This window comes from Rhinopithecus bieti, unplaced genomic scaffold, assembly GCF_001698545.2.
Source record: "Rhinopithecus bieti isolate Rb0 unplaced genomic scaffold, ASM169854v2 scaffold_30775, whole genome shotgun sequence".
In the NCBI taxonomy this organism is placed as follows: domain Eukaryota; kingdom Metazoa; phylum Chordata; class Mammalia; order Primates; family Cercopithecidae; genus Rhinopithecus; species Rhinopithecus bieti.
This window is the reverse complement of record NW_016813906.1, coordinates 1,106,105-1,130,601: the sequence shown is the minus strand read 5'-3', so window position 1 is coordinate 1,130,601 and position 24,497 is coordinate 1,106,105. Positions and strand designations below refer to the sequence as shown.

The 24,497-nt window shown below is 44.3% G+C and overlaps 2 pseudogenes across 1 annotated transcript in view; both read right to left on the bottom strand.

The window, feature by feature from the left end:
- Nucleotides 1-17,203, bottom strand: part of LOC108513355 (interferon-induced transmembrane protein 1 pseudogene) — a 68,573-nt pseudogene extending 51,370 nt beyond the window's left edge.
- LOC108513336 (sodium/potassium-transporting ATPase subunit beta-3-like) overlaps nt 12,807-24,497 on the bottom strand; it is a 21,200-nt pseudogene continuing 9,509 nt past the window's right edge. The window contains exon 2 of the transcript XR_001880863.1: nt 12,807-13,812. The product of XR_001880863.1 is annotated as a sodium/potassium-transporting ATPase subunit beta-3-like (transcript). The remainder of the gene's footprint in view (nt 13,813-24,497) is intronic.

Here is a 24,497-nt window from a genome sequence, read left to right as displayed (position 1 = left end):
GAAGGAAGGAAGGAAGGAAGGAAGGAAGGAAGGAAGGAAGGAAGGAAGGAAGGAGATAAAACTGTCCCAATTTGCAGATGATATGACTATCTAGAAAATTCCAAGGAATCTGCCAAAGAAATTCCTAGAACCAATAAATGGGTACAGCAAGGTCACAGACACAAAACTAACACAGAAAAATCAATTGCATTTCTGTATGTTAATAATGAACATGTGGAAACTGAAATTAAAAACACAATACTATGTACAATCACTCCAAAGAAAATTAAATAGTTAGGTATAAACTTATAAAACATGTACAGGGCTGGGCTCAGTGGCTCACACCTGTAATCTCAGCTCTTTTGGAGGCCAAGACGTGTGGATCACTTGAGATCATGAGTTCAAGACCAGTCTGGCCATGGTAAAACTCCATCTCTACTAAAAATAAGCCGGGAGTGGTGGCACATGCCTGTATTCCCAGCTACTTAGGTGGCTGAGGCAGAAGAATCACTTGAACCCAGGAAGCAGAGTAGCTGCAGTGAGCCAAGATCATGCCACTGAACTCCAGCCTGGGCAACAGAGTGAGACTCTGTCCCAAAAAAGTATATAAATAGATAAAATAAAACAGTACAGGATTTGTATCCTACAGATTACAAAATCCTGATGAAGGAAATTCTGAAAGACCTAAATAAGTGGAGAGACATACCATGTTCATGGATTCGAAGACTCAAAATAACAAAGATGTTAATTCCCTCCAAAATTTATCTGTAGGTTTTATGCAATTCCTATAAGAATCCTAAAAAGCTTTCTTGCAGACATAGACAAGCTTATTCTAACATTTATATGGAAAGGCACAGGTCCTAGAATAGCTCCAACAATCTTGACAAAGAAGAAACAGAAAAGAATCACTCTACCAAATATTAAATCTTACTATTTAGCTGCAGTAATCAAATGAGTGATATTGGTGAAGGAACAGAGAACCCAGAAATAGACCCACACAAATGTGGCAAATTGATTTTTGACAACAGTATGAAAGCAATTCAATGGAGGAAGGATAGCCTTTTTAACAAATGAACATGCATAGGCAAAAAAATGAACCTCAACCTAAACTTCATACCTTCTACAAAATTTAACAAAAATAAATCATAGACTTAAACGTAAAATGTAAAACTATAAAACTTTAAGAAAAAAATGAGAGAAAGTCTTTGGAATCTCAGGCTAGACAAGGGATTCTTACACTTAACACCAAAAGCATGATGGAAAAATTGACAACTTGGTCCTCATCAAAATTAAAATATTTATTGCTTCATAAAAGATGCTGTTAAGAGAATATAAGTAAAAGCTACAGACTGTAGGGGGAAATATTGGCAAAGGTTACATCAGACAAAGGACTAATATCTAAAATACATAAAAAATACCCCTCAAAACTCAACAGTAAAAATACAAACCAATTACATGGGCACAAGATATAAACAGACATTTCATCAAAGAGAATATTCAGAAGGCAAGAAGGCACATGAATAGATGTCTAACACCACTGGCCATTAACCATATGCAAATTAAAACCACAGTGGAATACCACTACACATCTATTAGAGTGGCCAAAATAAAATATAATGACATTGCCGAATGCTGGTAAGGATTTTGAGAAACTAGATCATTCATACACTGCTGGTGAGTGTGTAAAATAATACAACTACTCTGGAAAAAAGTCTGAAAAAAATTTTTTTTTAATTAGAGATGGGGGTCTCACTATCTTGACCAGGCTGGTCTTCAATTCCTGAACTCAAGCAATCCTCCCATCTTGGCCTCCCAAAATGCCAGGATTTGGCTAGGAGCAGTGGCTCACACCTGTAATCCCGGAACTCTGGGAGGCCAAGGCGGTTGGATCACGAGGTCAGGAGATCGAGACCAGCCTGGACAACATGTTGAAACCCCATCTCTACTAAAACTACAATAAATTAGCTGGACGTGGTGGCAGGCACCTGTAGTCCCAGCTACTCGGGAGGCTGAGGCAGGAGAATTGCTTGAACCCAGGAGTCAGAGGTTGCAGTGAGCTGAGATCATGCCACTCACACTCCAGCCTGGGTGACAGAGCAAGACTCTGTCTTTAAAAAAAAAAGAAAAAATGCCAGGATTATAGGCGTGAGCCACCACACCAAACAAGCTTTTTTTTTTTTTTTTCTTGACATTAAGCCTCCCTCTGTTGCCTAGGCTGGAGTGAAGTGGAGGATTCTCGGCTCACTGCAACCTCTGCCTCTCTGGGTCAAGTAATTCTCCTGTCTCAGCCTCCCAAGTAGCTGGAACAACCTGCGTGTGCCACCATGCAATTTCTTGTCAGCCTGTGACAAACAATTTTTTCTATAACAACATGTAACTACTATTTGACCCAGCAACTAACTGCCCTCCTGGATATTTTTTTTTTTTTTTTTTTTGAGATGGAGTCTGGAGCGGCTTCCTGGGCTCAAGTCCAATGGCACGATCTCAGCTCACTACAATCTCCGCCTCCTGGTTTCAAGCGATTTTAGTGCCTCAGCCTCTCAAGTAGCTGGGATTATAGACATGCACCACCATGCCCGGCTAATTTTTGTATTTTCAGTAGAGACAGGATTTCACCATGTTGGTCAGGCTGGTCTTGAACCCCTGACCTCAAGTGATCCGCCCACCTCTGCCTCCCAAAGTGCTGGGATTACAGGTGTGAACCACCACGCTGGCCCCTCCTGAACTTTTATCCCAAAGAAAAGAAAACAAATGTTCTGGCGAGGTGGCTCACGCCTATAATCCTAGCACTTTGGGAGGCCGAGGTGGGAGGCGGCGGGATTGAGCTCAGGAATTTAAGATCACCCTAGACAATATGGTGAAATCTTGTCTCTACAAAAAACACAATTAGCCCAGCGTTTTAGTGTGTGCTTGGCTGAGGCAGGAAGGATTACTTGAGCCCAGGAGGTCGAGGCTACAGTAAACTGTGATCGTCCCACTGCACTCCAGCCTGGCTAACAGACTCAAAAAAACAAAAAGACAGCACTTTGGGAGACTGAGGCAGCCAGATCACTTGAGGTCAGGAGTTTGAGACCAGCCTGGCCAACATGGTGAAACCCCACCTCTACCAAAAATACAAAAATTAGCTGGGCATGGTGATGGGCGCCTGTAATCCTAGCTACTTGGCAGGCTGAGGCAAGAGGATGACTTGAGCCCAGGAGTTCGAGACCGGCCTGGGCATCATGGCAAAACCCCGTCTCTACAAAAAATACAAAAATTAGCTGAGGGTCATGGCCTGTGCCTGTAGTCTCAGCTATGTGGTAGCCTGAGGTGGGAGAATTGCTTTGAGCCCTGAAGGTTGAGTCTACAGTGAGCTATGATTGCACCACTGCACTCCATCCTGGGCAATAAGAGTGAGACCCTGTCTCAAAAATTTTTTTAAAAAAAGAAACGAAAAATTAAAATTAGGCCCGGCGCAGTGACTCATGCCTGTAATCCAAGCACTTTGGGAGGCTGAGGTGGGTGGATTACTCGAGGCCAGGAGTTTGAGACCAGTCAGGCCAACATGGTGAAACCCTGTCTCTACTAGAAATACAAAAAATTATCTAGGCATGGTAGTACACATCTGTAATCCCAGCTACTTGGGAGGCTGAGATAGAACAATCACTTGTCCCAGGAGGTGGAAGCTGCAGTGAGCTGAGATCCTGCCACTGCACTCTAGCCTGGGCAACACAGCAAGACTCTGTCTCAAAAAAAAAAATTAAATTAAAGTTAAAATTAGTGGTTTGAGGAAAAACTATTCTTTTCACTACTCTTGCAACTTGTATTATAAGCTTGAAATTATTTCCAAAAAAAAGGAAAAAGAGTAAAGTAAGAACAGAGCTTAAAAGTTTGAACTTGAGACAGGCAGTGTCAGAGGCATTTGAACCAGAGCGACTCCATCTTGAATTGTGTCTAGGTAAAATAAGGCTGAGTCGACCGGGCACGGTGGCTCATGCCTGTAATCCCAGCACTATGCGAGGCCAAGGCAGGCAGCTGAGGCCAGGAGTTTGAGACCAGCCTGACCAAAATGGCAAAACTCCATCTTTGCTAAAAATACAAAAATCAGCCAGGCATGGTGGTGGGCACCTGTAATCCCAACTACTCGGGAGGCTGAGGCAGGAGAATCCCTTGAACCCGGGAGACAGAGTTTGCAGTGAGCCGAGATTGCACCATTGCACTCCAGCCTGGGTGACAGAGCAAGACTTCGTCTTGAAAAAAAATAAATAAATAAGGTTGAGACCTGCTGGACTGCATTTCCAGGTGGTTCACAGTCACAGGATGAGATAGGAGGTCAGCATAAGACACAGGTCACAAAGACCTTGCTGATAAAAGGATGCAGTAAAGAAGCCGGCCAAATCCCACCAAAACCAAGATGGTGATGAAAGTGACCCCTGGTGGTCCTCACTGCTCATTATATTTAATTATAATTATAATGCATTAGCATGCTAAAAGACTCCTACCAGCGCCATGACAGTTTACAAATGCCTTGGCAACATCAGGAAGTTAGTCTATATGATCTAAAAGGGGAGGAACCCTCAGTTCCAGGAATTACCCACGCACTCCCTGAACACTCATGAATAATCCACCCCTTGTTTAGCATATGATCAAGAAATAACCATAAAAATAGTCAACAGGCAGACCTCGGGGCTCCTCTGCCTATGGAGTAGCCATTCTTTTGTTTATTTACTTCTCTAATAAACTTGCTTCTATTTTGCACTGTGGACTCACCCCAGTTCTTTTCTGCCCAAGAATCAAGAACCCTCTCTTGAAATCTGGGGTCTGGATTGGGACCCCTTTCTGATAACAGAAGGAGTCAAGAATGACTCCCAGGGTCATGCGCGATGGGTCACACCTATAATCCCAATACTTTAGGAGGTCCAGGCGGGAGGATCGCTTGAGCCCGGAGTTCAAGACCAACCTAGCCAACATGGCGAAACCCTGTCTCTCCAAAAAGTCAGGTGTGGTGACGTGCACCTGTATTCCCAGCCATTTAGGAGGCTGAGGTGGGAGAATCTCTTTAGCCTGGGAGGTCAAGGCCACAGTGAGCTGAGATTGAGCCACTGTACTCCAGCCTGGGTGATAAGAGAGAGACCCTGTTTCAAAGAAAAAGAATGACTCTCTTAAGTGACTAGGAATCTAGTCACTGAAAGTGAGAATATAAAATTTCATATCTTTTTTTTTTTTTTTTGTTTTTTTTGAGACAGTCTCAGTGTGTTGCCTGCCCAGGCTGGAAAAGCGATCTTGGCTCACTGCAAACTCCGCCTCCCGGGTTCACGCCATTCTCCTGCCTCAGCCTCCCGGGTAGCTGGGACTACAGGCGCCGATACCTCGCCCGGCTTGTTTTTTGTAGTTTTTAGTAGAGACGGGGTTTCACCATGTTAGCCAGGATGGTCTCGATCTCCTGACCTCGTGATCCGCCCGTCTCGGCCTCCCAAAGTGCTGGGATTACAGGCTTGAGCCACCGCGCCCGGCCAAAATTTCATATCTTAAAAATACATTAAATATGATTTCTTTCTTTTTCTTTTTCTTTTTTTTTTTTGATCCAGTCTCAGTGTGTTGCCTGCCCAGGCTGGAAAAGCGATCTTGGCTCACTGCAAACTCCGCCTCCTAGGTTCAAGCGATTCTCCTGCCTCAGCCTCCCAAGTAGCTGCAACTAAAGGCGCACACCACCATGCCTGGCTAATTTTTGTGCTTTTAGTAGAGACAGGGATTCACCTTGTTGGCCAAGCTGGTCTCAAACTCCTGACCTCAAGTGATCTGCCCACCTCAGCCTCCCAAAGTGCTGGGATTACAGGTGTGAGCCACCAGGCCCGGCATTAAATATGATTTCATAAATTTAATGTGAAAGAGGATTGCATATTAATATTGCATAAATTTTTTAAGGTTATCTTGACAATTTCCTTTATTCTTGGCTAAAGTCTAAAAGTTGCCTATCTATGGTCAGATGGTTTGGTACAAGAACAAGAACCAGAAATACAGAGTGTCATTCCTGGCTCTAATTTCACAGAGAACCATAAAATGCTTAATTTCTTCAATGCTTGCTTTTTCATTTACAAAGTATTACTGATAATTATAATCTGCAAAGTACTTTCCTCAGGAGAGAGTCATGATTTGAGTGCAATTAACTGCTTCTAATTTTTCAAACAAAATTCTATTTGGTTTTCACGTAGAAACACAGTGTCCAAACTAATTGTTTCCTAAAAGTGATTATTTTCTTAGAGTCATCAATTCATTTTGAGGTGACTTCAGGAAATGGTGATTAAGTTGAAACTAATTTAGATAAATATAATATCACTTAACATTAGTCATCACAACAGCTCAACATTCTCATATTAGGAAGGTTGTACATCGTGGAAGTGGGGAGAAATATAAACAACAAAAAGAAATGTCAATTCTTACATAAAACTCTAGTTTCGATAATTATTGGTACAGGTGGCTCATGCCTGTAATCCTAGCACTTTGGGAGGCCAAGGTGGGTGGATCACCTGAGGTCAGAGTTTTGAGACCAGCCAGGTATGGTGGCACATGCCTGTAATCCCAGCTACTCAGGTGGCTGAGGCAGGAGAATCGCTTGAATCCAGGAGGCAGAAGTTGCAGTGAGCCGAGATCATGCCACTGCACTCTAGCCTGGGTGACAGATTGAGACTCCATCTAAAAAAAAAAAAAAAATTATTGATATCCATTCCTCTGTAAGTTTTCTCAGAAAACAGCCAAGATAATTATATAATTATACATAGTCTCACACCTCTACTATGCTCTGCAAAATAAAAAATAAAAATAAAAAAAGAATTATATATAGTCCCAGCATTAAACTAATGAATTCATGACAACAAATACCACTGGAAATAACAAGATTCTGCCTTGGGATGTTAGTGTCAGACTTTAACATTGAAGACAAGACTTGGAGCTATACTTTTATTTATTTATTAATTTATTTTATTTAGAGATGGAGTCTCACTCTGTTACCCAGGCTGGAGTGCAGTGGCGCCATCTTGGCTCACTGCAACCTCCACCCCCCAGGGTTCAAGCGATGCTCCTGCCTCAGCCACCCAAATAGCTGGGACTACAGTTGCACACCACCATGCCCAAGTAATTTTTGTATGTTTAGTAGAGATGGGGTTTCATTATGTTGGCCAGGTTAATCTCGAACTCCTGACCTCAGGTGATCCACCCGCCTGGCCCAAAGTGCTGGGATTACAGGCATGAGCCACTGCGCCCGGACAGAGACATATTTTAATCTAAATGGGACTGACTGGGAAACGGTGTCCAGGTAGACATTGTGTCCAAACAAGTTGCTCTTATGTGCTCATTGGTAAGCCCCTTTCCCCACCTCTTCAGAATGTCTCTCAGATCTCAGATTGCTCTTTAGTAACTAGAAGCTGAGAGAGAAAAAACAATTCATGTATTCATCATCTCTCCTCACAGAGAAACAATGACTTTTATAATATACTAATTTTTCAAATGTTATCCCCCCTCCTATTTTAAGTCTTTAGTTTAAATAGGCAGACTCATAAAATGATAATAATCATAAAATCATGAAATATGCCTGTAGTCACAGAAATGAAAGAAGCTAATGCTTAGAACATGCCTAGATAAAATTCTACAGTCACTGTGCTGAGTTGAGGAGCAATAGCTAATAAAATCTTTAGATTTTTTTGAGAAAAAATTTATTGGAGTGTGACATATATACAGAAAAGTATACAAATCCTAAATATAGAGATTAATAAATAATAAAAAGGTGACTACATCTATGGAAACAACAGTCAGGTCAAGAAATAGTAGAACTAGTAATCAGGCCAAAGCAGGATGATTACTTGAGCCCAGGATTTCAAGGCCAGCCTGGGCAACACAGGGAGACCCATATCTACAAAAGATTTTTTTAAAAAAAATCAGGCATGGTGGTTTATGCCTGTAATCTCAACACTGGGAGGCTGAGGTGGGAGGACTGCTTGAGCTCAGGAGTTTGAGACCACCCGGGGCAACAGAGTGAGACCTCATCTCTATAAAACATAAATTTAAAACAATTAGCTGGTCATGGTGGCATGTGTCTGTAGTCTCAGCTACTCGGGAGGCTGTGGCAGGAGGCTCACTTGAACCGAAGAACTAGAGGCTACAGTAAGCTGTGTTCATGACATTGCACTCCAGCCTGGGCAACGAAGCGAGACCTTGTTTCTAAATAAATAATGCAAAATCATAAAGACAAAAAGTGAAACTGATTGCTAGGGGTTAGCGGGAAGGGGCAATGCTCATTATTATTTAAGGGATGACAGAGTTAAGACTCTGTCTTTAAAAAAAAGAAGGAAAAAAAGAAAGAGTAGTCTATGAAAAATCTAATTCAAGGTACAAATAGATCAGAATAGTAGTTGAAGTTTGGAGTTATCATCTGGGAGGGGACACAGCTACTGGGGATGAAATAGTCCATATCCGAATCTAGGTATTTAATAGTCATTATGAATGTTTTCCATATGTCAAAATGCTATATAACGCTATACATTTAAGATTTGTACATTTTCTCTGGTTATAATTCAATTAAAAAGTAAAAAAAAATTTTTTTTTTGAGACGAAGTCTCGCTCTGTCCCCCAGGCTGGAGTGCAGTGGCGCGATCTCGGCTCACTGCAAGCTCCGCCTCCCGGGTTCTCGCCATTCTCCTGCCCCAGCGTCCGGACTAGCTGGGACTACAGGCGCTCGCCACAGCGCCTAGCTAATTTTTTGTATATTTAGTAGAGACGGGGTTTCACCGTGGTCTCGATCTCCTGACCTTGATGATCCGCCCGCCTCGGCCTCCCAAAGTGCTGGGATTACAGGCGTGAGCCACCGCGCCCGGCCGTAAAAATGTTTTAAGAATGAGTTTTGCCTGTTTTTCAACTATGTGTAAATGGACTCATACTGCGTGTGTTCTTTTGTGTCTTGTTCAACATTACGTCTGAGAAATTCATTCACGTGGTTTTATATAGTTGCAGTTCATTCATTTTTATTGCCAGTAATGTTCAGTTGTGTAAATATGCCACATTTTACTTATCTATTCTATTTTGGGGTTGTATCCAGTTTGGGGCTGATGTGAATAATATTCCTGTATATGTCTTTTGGTGCATCTGTCTTTTCTGCAGGACATATATTTAGTAGTAAAATTGCTGGGTCTTAGGGTATGTGTGTGTTCAATTGAGTATACTAACAGCTTTCCAAAGTGATCATACCAATTTATTTATTTATTTATTTTTACAGATGGGGTCTCGCTCTGTCACCCACGCTGGAGTGCAGTGGCATGATCATCGCTTACTGCAACTTTAACCTCCTGGGTTCAAGCAGTCTGAGCACCTCAGCTGGAATCTCAGCTCACTGCAACTTTGGCCTCTGGGATTCAAATAATTCTTGTGCTTCAGCCTCCCAAGTAGCTGGGATTACAGGCGTGCACCACTGCACCCAGCTAATTTTTGTATTTTTAGTACAGATGAGGTTTCACCATGTTGGTCAGGCTGGTCTTGTACTTCTGACCTCAAGTGTCCAGCTGCCTTGGCCTCCCAACGTGCTGGGATTACAGGCGTGGGCCACCCCACCTGGCCCCTCTGTTTATACATTTGAGTAAACTGCAGACACGATGCCACTTTACCACTAAACAGCTTTGCAAAAACAATGATATTCTCTTACATAATCACAATACAGTTATGAAAATCATGAAATTAACACTGATACAGTACTATAATTGGTGTACCTTATTTAAATTTCATCAGTTATCTCACTAATGTCCCCTGTAGCAAAATAATAAGTTTTCTAAAAACCTTGGTCCAGAATTCAGTCCAGCATCACATATTACACTTAGTTGTCACGCATAAAAAGAAAAACCAGGCCGGGTGCAGTGATGTGAGGTGGGAGGATTGCTTGAGGCCAAGAATTCAAGACCAGCCTGGATGACAGGTGGAGACCCCATTTCTACAAAAAGAAAAAACCTTTTTTTTTTTTTTTGGCCTTTAATCTCACAACCAACAGAGAAGACTTCTGAGACCCTTGGCCACCAAAATGTGTGGGGATTTTTATCCCACTAAGCAATGCTTCAGTGGATTCTCCATCGGGGTGTCCCATAATTCAGTTCAATTCTGACGCCACACATTGCATGCCTGTACCAAAATATCTCATGTACTCCAGAAATACATACACCTACTATGTACTTACAAGAATGATAAATAAATGAATGAATGAGTGAATGAAAACTCTTACACGATCCTTAGGCCACTGGTACTTCTGACTGGCTAGAAATCAGGGTTCCTGCAATCTCCTCCTTGGGTTTGACTAATTTGCTAGGACAGCTCACAGAACTCAGGCAAACACATTGCCAGTTTATTATAAAAGATATCATAGGCCGGGTGTGGTGGCTCAGGCCTGTAATCCTGTTACCGATTGAGGGTGTCCAGGTTCTTGGCATCTTGAACAAAGAATTGGACAAAATGCACAAAGAAAGGAAAGAATGAAGCAACAAAAACAGAGATTTCTCGAAAACAAAAGTACACTCCAGAGGTTGAAAGTAGGCCTGAGCATAGGGGATCAAGAGCCCATTACAGAATTTTCTGGGGTTTAAATACCTTCCAGAGGTTTCCATTAGTTACTCGACGTACACCCTATGTAAATGAAGAGGATGAAGTAAAGTTACAAAATCATTTACTCCCTGTACAGCCTATGTAAATGAAAAGGATATTTCCTGTCATAGCTAAGATGTTTCCATTTGATTTAGTTCTCGGAAGACCTTAGTTTCCCTGCCTCCAGGTCCTATTCTCCTGCCTAATCCTAGCACTTTGGGAGGCCAAGGCAGGCAGATTACTTGAGGCCAGGAGTTTGAGACCAGCCTGGCCAACGTGGTGAAATCCCTTCTCTACTAAAAATACAAAAGTTTTTTGTACGCCTGCCATGAAATGAGCGCGGTGGCTCACTCCTGTAATCCCAGCACTTTGGAAGGCTTGAACCGGGAAGGCAGAGGTTGCAGCGAGCCGAGATCGCACCATTGCACTCCAGCCTGGGCAATAAGAGTGAAACTCCGTTTAAATAAAAAAAAAAAAAAAAAGAGTCTTGCTCTCTTCCCTAGGCTGGAGTGCAGTGGCATGATCTTGGCTCACTGCAACCCCCACATCCCAGGTTCAAGTGATTCTCCCATCTCAGCCTCCCAAGTAGCTGGCCAACATGGTGAAATCTCATCTCTACTAAAAATACAAAAATTAGCTGGGCGTGGTGGCAGGCACCTGTAATCCCAGCTACTCACGAGGCTGAGGCAGGAGAATCGCTTGAACCTGCGAAGCACAGGTTGCAGTGAGCTGAGATGGCGCCACGGCACTCCAGCCAGGACAACAGAGTGAGGCTCAAAAAAAAAAAAAAAAAAAAAAAAAAGAGAGGGTCTTGGCTGGGCACAGTGGCTCAGGCCTGTAATTCCAGCACATTGGGAGGCCAAGGCAGGTGGATTACATGAGGTCAGGAGTTCAAGAACAGCCTAGCCATCATGGTGAAACCCCGTCTGTACTAAAAAATACAAAAATTAGACGGGCGTGGTGGTATATGCCTGTAATCCCAGCTACTTGGGAGGCAGAGGTTGCAGGGAGCCATGATCATGCCTCTGCAAACCAGCTTGGGCGACAGAGTGAGATTCTGTCTCAAAAAAAAAAAAAAAAAAATCATAAAGAGATACAGATGAACAACCAAATGAAGAGATGGATATGGCAAAGTACAGAGGGAGGGGTGTGGTGCTGCCATGACCTCCGGGTGTGCCACCCTCCCAGCACCTCCTGGTGTTCAGCAGAAAGGAAATTCATCAAATCTTAGTGTTTAAATTTTTAAAAAATATTTTTCAAATACACTTTAATTTTCTTTTTTTCCTTCCTCACATACAGAACTTCTCCACATACCACATTTCTTGCAGCTATAAAGTCACTTGATGTTGGCTAGATACCATTTTATCTCTAAAACTCTGTTGACATCAAAATATGACAGTGTTATATCCATAAAATATTTGCATAGCACAGCATATTAAGCTTTAGATACTTAACAATTAAACCACATAAAAAAAGGACAAGACCCCCATCCTACACGTTTGGAATCAGGTGTTCACCCGTCCCTATCTGGNCTTTTCACAAAAAAAAAAAAAAAAAAAACAAAAAAAAAAAAATCATAAAGAGATACAGATGAACAACCAAATGAAGAGATGGATATGGCAAAGTACAGAGGGAGGGGTGTGGTGCTGCCATGACCTCCGGGTGTGCCACCCTCCCAGCACCTCCTGGTGTTCAGCAGAAAGGAAATTCATCAAATCTTAGTGTTTAAATTTTAAAAAATATTTTCAAATACACTTTAATTTTCTTTTTTTCCTTCCTCACATACAGAACTTCTCCACATACCACATTTCTTGCAGCTATAAAGTCACTTGATGTTGGCTAGATACCATTTTATCTCTAAAACTCTGTTGACATCAAAATATGACAGTGTTATATCCATAAAATATTTGCATAGCACAGCATATTAAGCTTTAGATACTTAACAATTAAACCACATAAAAAAAGGACAAGACCCCCATCCTACACGTTTGGAATCAGGTGTTCACCCGTCCCTATCTGGCGACTGTACACTGGTTCACAGGGCAGCAGAGGCAACAGGCAGTTACTTCTGAGGACATTGAACACTACGATCTGGAAGCACGTTATGATGTAACCCAGGGTCATGTACCACACATCTTTCTCCAAGGTGGTCTCATAATTCTAGAATGGAAAGTCCAGCTGATAGAAAATGAAGACAGACAACACAACATTTACTCTGTGGAGATATCCTACTCATACTATGCACATGCTGTGATTTTGAACATAGCTCATCCCAAAAACTTGTCACGATCATCCTGACTTTTTAGGTTGGCTCATCCATCAATCTTGCCCTCAACTGTTACTTCTTTCCCAGTATCGTTAGGAGCAAAGCTGACCTGAACAGTAACCAATGGCTGTAGATACCCCACATGCAGTTTTTTCCCATAATATGGGAAATATTTTAAGTCTATAATTCCATTATGAGGATAAAATGCTACATTTGGTATATTTTCATTCTTCGAAACACACTGTATCCTTGGCACTCCTTCAGGCTTTAATCCAATTATTCTGTTCATTTTCACAAGAATACAAGAGTTTCCTTGAGAATAGCCAAAATCAGGATCATTCATACCACTGCATGCTTGAAGTAACGAAATAGGAAACTGACATGCAACATAAACTGGACCTTTCTGTTCAGAAAGTGCTCCATCAGGACAGACTGTGAGGTTCTTCTGTTCTTCTAAAGTATATGGTTTTAGAAACTTCTTAAGGTCTTCAATGTACCCTGCCTACGAAGTTGGATCAGACCTACTGAATGTATATTCCAATGCAGTCACTGGTTTTGGAAAAACCGTAAGTCCTGGGCTAGGAATCTGGTCACGGTATTTTGGAACCTCATCGTTGAGAGTCTGAAGCATAACCCACATCGTGAATGAGAAGAGTGCAGCCAGGAACCCATAAAAAACTAGGTAGAAGAGCAAGATCAAACCCCAGCTGCTGGCGGTGCGCCCCAGGAATTCTCCGGTGGTCAGGTTGTATACGAAGAGCTTCCACTGGGCGAGGCTCTGGTTGACGGACTTCTCGTTCTTCGTCACGGTGTGCGCGCGGACCGCGAGGGGAGCAGAGGCCGCGGGGATGGAGGCGGGAAGGGCAGCGGGGTTGGAGGCGGCGAGGGCAGCGGGGATGGAGGCGGCGAGGGCAGCGGGGATGGAGGCGGCGAGGGCAGCTGGGGCGCGTCCGGGCTCCGGCGGCGCAGCCCGGCGACTGCAGGGGAGGGTGGGACGGCCGGGAACACCTCCTCGTTACTGGGAGTACTCGAGCCGACTGCAGTGTTTAAATTTTTAATAGAGCTACATTTCTTGCAGCCTCAGCCCTTCCAGATGTTGGTGGGTGGGGCTTAAGTTCCAACCCTCTAATCCTCTAATCACCTGGACTTTCTGGTGACCAGCCCCATCCTGAAGCTATCTACAGGCCCGCCCTAAGCAGGTTCATTAGCATAAACTCAGGACTTATCAAAGGAATTAATTATGAATAACAAAACTCCCCCTAGCACTCAGGATATTTCTAGGATTTTAAGAGTTCTGGGGCAGAAAGTAACCAAATACATTTTATACCACATCATGTCTCTTTAGTCTTCTTTACTCTAGAATAGTTTCTCAGTCTCAGTCTGTCTTTTTCTTTCTTTCATTTTTATTTATTTAAAAATAATTTTTTTGTTTTTTTGAGATGGAGTTTCACTGTTGCTGCCCAGGCTGGAGTGCAGCGGCACAATCTCGGCTCACGACAACCTCCACCTCCAGGGTTCAAGCGGTTCTCCTGCCTCAGCCTCCCAAGTAGCTAGGATTACAGGCGTACACCACCACGCCTAGCTAATTTTGTATTTTTAGTAGAGACGGGGTTTCCCCATGTTGGTCAGGTCTTGAACCCCCAACCTCAGGTGATCCGCCAGCCTCAGCCTCCCAAACTGCTGAGATTACAGGTGTCAGCCACCCCACCTGACCTTTAATGTTTTAATTCTTTTAAAATTCTTTTTATTCTAATATTTTTTCTGTAGATTATTTTGAATTTTCTTGAAATGCAAGTATGTCAATTCCATACAATTGAGGAGAAAGAGAGAGACCCTCTCATATTGTTTTATATTGTTTTATACTCAGTACCTGTTTTAAGAAAAAAACAAGGAACTAAAACCAAAAACAGGCAGCCTGGTGCCAGGCCCAAAACCAGGCCTGGGCCTGCCTGGCCTAAACCCAGTAGTTAAAAATCAACTAATAACTTAGAAACCGATATTATTCATAGATTCCAGGCGTCGTATAAAAGAACGTAGTGAAACTCCCGGCCCTGTTTTGTTTTTCTCTGACCACTGGTGCATGCAGCCCCTGTCACATACCCCCTGCTTGCTCAAATCAATCACGACGCTTTCATGTGAAATCTTTAGTGTTGTGAGCCCTTAAAAGGGACAGAAATTGTGCACTCGGGAAGCTTGGATTTTAAGGCAGTAGCTTGCCGATGCTCCCAGCTGGATAAAACCCTTCCTTCTACAACTCGGTGTCTGAGAGGTTTTGTCTGCTGCTTGTCCTGCTACATAATGACAGTTTTTTCCTTCTGTTTTGAGCCTTATACATTGTATTTTTTCTTGCCTTCTGTATTTGCTAGGACAATGTAGAGATAGTGGATATCATTGTCTTGCTCCCAACTTCAAGAGGAAAAACTTTGATATTTTACTACTATTTTACTATTTAATACGATATTTGCTATAGTTTTTCATTGAGTCACTTATCAGATTAGGGAAGATCTTTTCTATCCATTGACATTAGAATTTTTTTTTTTTTTTTTTTTTTTTGGAGAGAAAGTCTTGCTCCATCTCCCAGGCTGGAGTGCGGTAGGACAGCCTCAGCTCACTGCAACCTCTGCCTCCCAGGTTCAAGTGATTCTCCTTCCTCAGCCTCCTGAGTAACTAGGACTACAGACATGCACCGCCACACCCAGCTAATTTTGTGTTTTTAGTAGAGACAGGGTTTTGCCATTTTGGTCAGGCTAGTCTCAAACTCCTGACCTCAGGTGATCCATCCGCCTCGGCCTCCCAAAGTGCTGGGATTACAGGCATGAGCCACTGCGCCCGTGCGCCCGGCCTTTTCTTTTTTGTTGTTGTTTTGTTTTGTTTGAGATTGAGTATTGCTCTGTTGCCCAGGCTGCAGTGCAGTGGAGCAATCTCAGCTCACTACAGCCTCCAGCTCTCAGGTTCAAGAGATTCTCGTGCCTCAGTCACCTGAGTAGCTAGGATTACAGGCATGTGCCACCACACCTGGATACTTTTTCTATTTTTTGTAAAGATGGAGTTTCGCCATGTTGGCCAGGCTGGTCTCAAACTCCTGGCCTCAAGTGATCCACCCTCCTCAGCCTCCCAAAGTGCTGGGATTACAGGCGTGTGCCACCATATCTGTCTTGTTTTTGTATTTTTTAGTAGAAAGGGGGTTTTGCCATGGTCTCAAACTCCCTGCCTCAAGTGATTTGCCTGCCTCAGCCTCCCAAAATGCCAGGATTACAAGCATGAGCCACGGCAGTCAGTCTAGGTTCTTTCTTTTCTTTTCTTTTCTTTTTTTTTTTTTGAGATGGAGTCTGGCTCTGTTGCCCAGGCTGGAGTGCAGTGGCTCAGTCTCGGCTCACTGCAACCTCTGCCTCCCGGGTTCAAGCGATTCTCCTGCTTCAGCCTCCCGAGTAGCTGGAATTACAGGTGCCTGCCACTACGCCTGGCTAATCTTTGAATTTTAGTAGAAATGGGGTTTCGCCATGAGGCTGGTCTCAAACTCCTGACCTCAGGCAATCCGCCCCCCTTGGCCTCCTGAAGTGCTGGGATTATAGGCATGAGCCACTGCGCCTGGCCCCTAGGTTCTTATTTTTAAGAGTAAATTGCAGCCAGGGGTTCTTATTTTTAAGAGTAAATTACGGCCGGGCACGGTGGCTCCCGCCTATAATCCCAGCACTTTGGGAGGCCGAGGAGGGTGGATCACCTGAGATAAGAAATTCGAGACCAGCCTGGGCAACGTGAGGAAACCCAATCTCTACTAAAATACAAAAATTAGCCAGGCGTGGCGGTGCACGCCTGTAATCCCAGCTACTGGGTAGGCTGAGGGAGGAGAATCGCTTGAACCCGGGAGGCAGAGGTTGCAGTGAGCCTAGACTGAGCCACTGCACTCCAGCCTGGGCAAACAACAGTGAAACTCCATCTCAAAATAAATAAATAAATAAAAAAGACTAAATTGCAATTACCCCAAATGGTTTTTTTAATCCTAACTACAATTTGGCCCAGGTTATGGTCAATTTTAGTAAATGTGTCTAGTTCCCTTTCCCAAACACTATGACCATATAACAAATCGCCCATAAAATTAATTGTTTTGAACAACAATCATGTTTACCTCTCATGGTTTCTATGTGTCAAGAATTCTAGAGCAGCTCAAGGGCAGTTCTGCTCAAGGTCTCTCATGAGATTGCAGCCTGACTGGTTGGGGTTAGCTTATCTCAAAGGTTCTTCATTTACATGCCTGGTGCCTATGCTGAGGAGACTCCAACAGCTAGGTACTGGAACACCTGGGGCTCCTCAGCCATCCCTTTGAACTCTGGGTGGTGTCTCCTGCAAGGCAGCTTGAAGGTAGTTAGATTTACATAACAGCTCAGGGGTTCCCAAGGTAGGTGCCCTAATAGAGAGGCAGGGAGAAGCTGTTTTATGACCTAATCTTTTATGACCTAATCTTATAAGTCACATGGCATCATTCCACCAGATTTTTTTGGTTGAGGTAGACACAAAAGGTTACTCAGGTTTAAGGGTAGGGAACATAGACCCATCTCTCAAAGGAGGAATATCCAGTCACATTGTAAGGAGAACATGTGGAATCAGATATGTACTGCCATGGCAGTCTTAGAAAATGCAGCTTGCCACAGCAGCATCCCACAAGTCCCACAAGCAGCCTGATGGCCATCTTTGCCATCAGACCCAGCTCTAGCTTTTGTGTTAGGTCACATATGTCCCTTTTTTTTCTCTGCCCCCAGCAGCATAGTGCCCACTTCATTGTCTTTCATGTACAGTCACACTCTGGAGTCCCACAGTCCTTGCACTTAAGGGCAAGGTCTTTTCTTGTTTGTTTCTTGTTTCTTTGGCTGGAGGGCAGTGGTGTAAACATGGCTCACTGCAGACTAAACCTCTTGGACTCAAGTGATCCTCCCACCTCAGCCCTGCCAAGTAGCTGGGAGCACAGGCACATGCCACCACACCCAGCTGATTTTTGTATTTTTTGTAGAGATGGGGTTTCGCCATGTTGCCTGTTGCAGGTGAGTGGCAACTATCTAAGATTGCTATCACGCAGGCGGTAAAGGAATTTACCAAGACAGTTGTTGGTAAAGAAAGGCAGATTTATTACAGAAAGTATGAAAAAAGCCGGGCGCGGTGGCTCACCCCTGTAATCCCAGCACTTAGGGAGGCTGAGGTGGGCAGATCATGAGGTCAGGAGTTAGAGACCAGCCTGGCCAAGATGATGAAACCCCATCTCTACTAAAAATACAAAAGTTAGCCGGGTGTGGTGGCCCATGCCTGTAATCCCAGCTACTCAGGAGGCTGAGACAGGAGAATCACCTGAGCATGGGAGGTTGAGGTTGCGGTGAGCCGAGATCCCTCCATTGCACTTCAGCCTGGGCGACAAGAGCCAGACTCCATCTCAAAAAAAAGAGAGAGACAGTATGAAAATACATTGCAAGGATGCAAGGGGCAGGTCAGTGAGAGAGGGGCAGACTGCAAGGAGACAAAGGCTTGCTGGGGATTTTATAGGATGGTACTGTGTGCTGACAAGGGCTTAGAGCAGTGCTGATAATACCAAGGTTGCAACGAGCTAATTAATCTGCAGGTGTCTTGTGATAAATTGGGTGCAGGAGAGCTACATATCCTGGACCATGAAGAAAGGCAGACCCACAGGTTATGTACTTTTGCTTTCTCTTGGTCTTGCCAGCCTGACTCCTTTTCCCTAGATAGGACTCCACATTGCCCAGGCTGGTCTCCAACTCCTGAGCTCAAGCAATCCTCCCCACTCAGCCTCCCAAATGCTGGTATTACAGGCAACAGCCCCTGTACCCGGCTTTTTTTTTTTTTTAAGACATGGTCTCACTCTGTCACCCAGGCTGGAATGCAGTGGTGCAATCACTGCTTGCTGTAGCTTTGACCTCCCCGGCTCAGGCTGTCCTCCTGCCTCAGCCTCCTGAGTAGCTGGGACTACAGGCACGTACCACCCCATTGTCTAATAGTTTATTTTCGGTAGAGACAAGGACTGACTATGTTGTCCAGGCTGGTCTCAAATTCCTGGCTTCAAGCGATCCTCCTGCCTCAGCCGCCCGAAGTACTGAGATTATAAGCCTGAGCCACCGCACCTGGCCTAAGAGAGGTTCTTAAGCTTCTCTCAGATACCCTCCCTGGGATTTTGAAGGGTAAGGGAGAGCCCCTGTGGGCTTGAGAAATGGGTGTCACACATCACCCAGGCTAGAGGTCCTAAGAAATGTCATTACACCCCTGGGACCCCTGAATGTATCTTCATGCCAAGGCACCAGGATGAAGTTCCTTCCTCAATGCCTTAAACATTTCTTCAGTGAGGGCCTCCTGTCCTCAGGACTGTTTTAGGAGCTTGCAGCACAATGATAAAGAAAGAAGCCACTGCTCCAGAAGGAACTCACAGTGGAGAGAGGCATCTATAAACTCGTGGGAGTATCATCCAGAGATCACAGGGAACATTTAAAAACGTGAAGGCAAGAAGTATTATGATCGGGTTTGTACCTCACTATGTGAAAGCAAACTACTCGTGTCCTTTACTGCCAGGAACAAGGCATAGTCAGTTGCAATTTGTGTACAAAATGTCCATTACAATGTATTAGACCTGAGGGGGATTTATCTGATATGAGACCTCTTTGACAATCATCCAGGCTAGGTTTGTTTCTGTATATACCAGGAAGCATACACTGAAGAAAACCTGCAACAGAATGGAGTTTGTTTTCCTCAGTTAGGAAAACAGGATGAGGAGTTGGAGTAGCAACACTCATCTTCTAATGAATTTACTTCAAATTCTTTTCCTTTTTTTCTTTTTTCTTTTTTTTTTGAGACAGAGTTTCACTCTTGTTGCCCAGGCTGGAGTGCAATGGCATGATCTCGGCTCACTGCAACCTCTGCCTCCTGGGTTCAAGTGATTCTCCTGCCTTAGCCTTCCGAGTAGCTGGGATTACAGGCATGTGCCACCACACCTGGCTAATTTTTTGTATTTTTGGTAGAGATGGGGTTTCTCCATGTTGGCCAGGCTGGTCTCGAACTCCTGACCTCAGGTGATCCACCAGCCTCAGCCTCCCAAAGTGCTGGGATTACAGGCGTGAGCCACCATGCCCGGCCTACTTCAAATTCTTAATTAACTTTCACCATTCCAACAGACAAGCTAATTTGATTCCCTAGCTATGAGAAATGGCCATAGCAACATCCTTAGTTAAATGTTTAGAAAATGTCTGATTTCTTAAAAATGCAAGGAATAATCCAGTCCAGGTGGCACTTGCCTGTAATTCCACCTATCCTGGAGGCTGATAAAGGAGGATCATTTGTGCAAGGCTCTAGTATTGGTTCAAACCCTGAAAGGGCACCAACAAACACAAGGCGGTGTGGAGCAACACGCTGTTTTAATGAGCGCCTGGATGCAGGCAGGCTGAGGCCTAATATGGCGTCAGCACCAAAAGAGGATGGAGCAGGGGTTTTATAGTCTCCTGTAAACAGGAAGTGTCTCAGTCTGATGTACGGATAGCCTCTCTCTCTGTCTTCAGGGGATACGTGTCTTCCAGCCAGCTCTCTTCCTGCTTCTGCTATCTTGCTGACGCACACTACTGGCGCAAGTGGCCTTGCGCCTTGGGACTGGGCCCGAAGAGGGAGGAGTTATTCATTCCCTTAAGCTTTCATGCCCTGGAGAGAATCTTTCAATTTGAGGTCAGGAATTCGAGGCTGCAGTGAGCTATGATCATGCCTGTGAATAGCTACTGCACTCTCACCTGGGCAACATAGTAAGACCTTGTCTCCAAATAATATAAATCTAGGCCCTGCATATGGCTCAAATCTGTAATCCCAGCACTTTGGGAGACCAAAGTGTGTGGATCACTTGAGGTCAGGAGTTTGAGCCAGCCTGGTCAACATGGTGGAATCCTGTCTCTACTAAAAATACAAAAATTAGCTGGGTGTGGTGGTGCACACCTGTAATCCCAGCTACTCAGGAGGCTGAGGCAGAAGAATCACTTGCACCTGGGAGGTGGAGGTTGCAGTGAGTCGAGATCACACCACTGCCCTCCAGCCTGGGCAATAGAGCGAGACTTTGTCTCAAAAGAAAAAACAGAAGTCCTACAACAGTGCTTAAGTATTTTCACAATAGGCCTTCCTGGAATCCAGAACAACAGCAGTAATTCCTGGTAGGACTGTCTTTTCCTGCACCATAACCTACATCGGACATAGAAACTGTACACCTGATTGATTCAGGAAATCAAAGTAATAAAACTGCCAGTGACAATGCAGCCAAGTGATTAGAAGAAGGCTGGTTGAAAATTTAAACACCCTTTTTACTCATTAATCTCCAACCGCTTAAGACAAACAAAAAGCAAAATTAACATGATTGTAAACTAAGCACTTGTGTGCTGTGGCTAGCGTTTTGGCCTGCTGAGAGAGAATGAGTTGATCAAAGCAAGTGAGTCAGCTAAGAACTGTGGGACCAGTGCTGCTTCGGGGAGCGCACAGCTAGGATCCATTAACCAGCACGTTTCAGAAACAGGTGAATACCGTAATTAATCTTGGCTTCAATTTGGAGGGAAGCAGAAAACCTACCTCCCTGTCCACTGAGTTTATACATTAATCCCCTGCATTCTGGGGGAAAGTTTTAACATTGGAATAAAGACTTTTCCTGCCCTTCCTAATGTGTGGAGAACAAACGTTTGGGAAGGATGGCTTAGTTCCTTAACTTCAGCAGTTAAGATGCCTCCTAGGAAAGCTATGGATCACTGCCTTGTTTGGTTTGACGCATCTAAGCTCACAGACCAAAGGCTCTTCCAATGAAGTTAGCGGGTTTTTTAATGCAAGAAAACAGGGAGCCTCATCTTACAAACATAAATCATGAAAATTCAGAGACTTGGAATTGGGAAGTTTTTCTGAGGGCAAACTCATCTAATTAATGGGCTCTTGAATTGCTTAAAGCATGTCCAGGACTTTATTATTCTAGGTACAGGAAAATGAATAGATACCTGACTTTGCACCAAACTATTTTTAAGAAAAAAAAGGCTACAAGTTGTACAAATATCTGCACCAGCCACGGAAACTTCATATTAGAAACACAGGAAGCTGCGCGCGGTGGCTCACGCCTGTAATCCCAGCTCTCTGGGAGGCCAAGGCAGGTGGATCGTGAGGTCAGGAGATCGAGACCATCCAGGCCAACATGGTGAAACCCCGTCTCTACTAAAAATACAAAAATTAGCTGGGCATGGTGATACACGCCTGTAGTCCCAACTACTCGGGAGGCTGAGGCAGGAGAATTGCTTGAACCTGGGAGGCAGAGGTTGCAGTGAGCTGAGATAGAGCCACTGCAGTCCAGCCTGGGGACAGAGAGAGACTCCATCTCCAAAAAAAAAAAAAAACAAACAAACAAACAAAAAAACCCCAGGAATTTATGCTAAAATTAAATGCTAAATGAACTGGGTAGCAAAATTAAAACCAAACCACGCAAGGCAATCTTTCCTCAGAGACAGCAAATTATAAGTATAAACCAGAGATGCTACAAGGTGCCCTCTGACATCCATATATACATATATACACCAGCAGTCCAGGCAGCAATAGCACCCCAGCCAGACCTAGCTGTGTACCATGCCCTATTAGGAATGGAAGGATGCCCTTCCTAACGGTGAAGGCTCAGGGTCTAGGGGTGCCTCAGGCACCATGGCCTTAGGCGCATGGCCTTATCTTGCATTAGGACTACAGGTCCTAAGTCTTCTTGTATCTCTGCTGCTAAGGGACTTGCACTCAGCATACTCTGCTGTTCTAAGTAGGCATCCCATTTCACTAAATTAGATGTCTGTGTTGTCCCAGTCCAGCAGATCATTACCTATGAACACACCCATCCTGCTACCAGGTAAGTCATCTGCACAACAACTGTAACCCATCCTGCCATGTTCTTATGAGCCTGAAGGGCAGCATATGCAGTCACTGCTTCTTTATTAATGAACACCGGAGCTCAGCTCCCTTCGGCCGTTGGGACTAACAGCCCATTGGCGCTTCCAAGAGCTCCGTGCATTGCTATAGGCCCTATCCAAAACTATCTGTGGTTACATGTACATCTACATGAATGTGGTTACATGAATGGGCACCCTTGGTTTACTACCCAGAAAAGCTATCTCAGCCTCATTATCCCAATCTCAGGCAAGAAGGGTGCTACTGCTTCTAAACCTGCAAGAAAATCAGAGATTGACATAACATTATTAATAAAATCATGACACATGGTGGGGCTGTACATATATCCATGTGGCAACACTGTAAAAGTCCATTGTTGCCCTCCCATGAAGGCAAATGTTCCAGAAACTGTTCCTGGCTCTCGGTGGACTGTCCCAGTTCCATTGTCAAATGGTCCATCAAGTCCGCGACAGACGGCACAGCTGCTAACCTGTGCAAAACATCCACTCCCAGAATGTCTTCAGGTATGGCACAAACATACACAGTGCATAAGCAGAGAGCCAAACGGCCGATGCCAAGATGTAGAGATACAGGTTTCACTTTCACTGACCAGTCTTCATAGCCATCAATAAATGCAGCTCTGCCCAGAAACTTACCCAGGTTCAGGGACCAGTGGATTGCCAAGTCCACACATGGCTCCCGTTGTCTGGTAACCCCTCAGTCAGGTATCTTGGTCAGTCTCTTATAAAACAGAAAAGGCTTTACACTTCTGCCTGACTCCCGCAGGTACTCTCTAAATTGAACGCTCAGGCAGGACCGGCTTGCACACTGGGGAGAAGCAATGTCCTTCTCCTGAATGATTTGCTCTAAATCTGTATACGACTGCCGACATTACTTGCCTAACTCCCACAACTCAGCAGGGGCACGGGCACCACAGGAAATGTGCTTCACCATGGTAGTGGGGTGTGTCTCTGGGCCCACTCTTGGGGCCTAACAGCTGCTCATGCAGTATTTCCTGGCAGACCACTAGGTTAGCCTGCCACAGAGGTTCTTCTTCCTTCCTGTGCTGCATCCCACAGGGACTGGGCACGCACTTCCTGCAGCACAGTCACAAATGCCCATCTGATTCTGCTGGTAAAGGTATGCTTCTTCTCAGTGCTGTGTACTTCCAGGTGCTTCAGCGCCTTCTCCACACTTGCAGGGGACCTGCAAACACATTCATGTACCTTACACTCCACTCCCCTGTCACAGGGGGCTAAAAGAAAAGTTTGTTGACAGTCCTTTTAGGAATTGCAACACTTGGGTGTCCTTTCCTCTTCTGACACCCTTAGTGGTGTCTGAGATCTCAATGAGGCACAAATTAGCCATTTAAGTATAAAACCTTAAAGGGGAGAGTCCTTTTCCTAGCAATCCTACTCACATTAGAAATATGGCTTCAGCTATCACTCTACCTTCCCCATTCGACTCTGCTCCTCCCTCACAATTTTATAAGAAATCTGCTACATTTCTGAAATTTCACTACTGCCAGCTTTATTCTTTTTTTTATTGTATCTGGACCTGATGTCCTACTATTAAAATTTTGATTTGGAGGCCAGATGCAGTGGCTCATGGCTGTAATCCCAGCACTTTGAGAGGCTGAGGTGGGTGGATCACTTGAACCCAGGAATTAGAGACCAGCATGGACAACACAGGGTGACCCCATATCTACAAAAACTAAAAAAAAAAAAAAAAAAAAAAAAAAAAA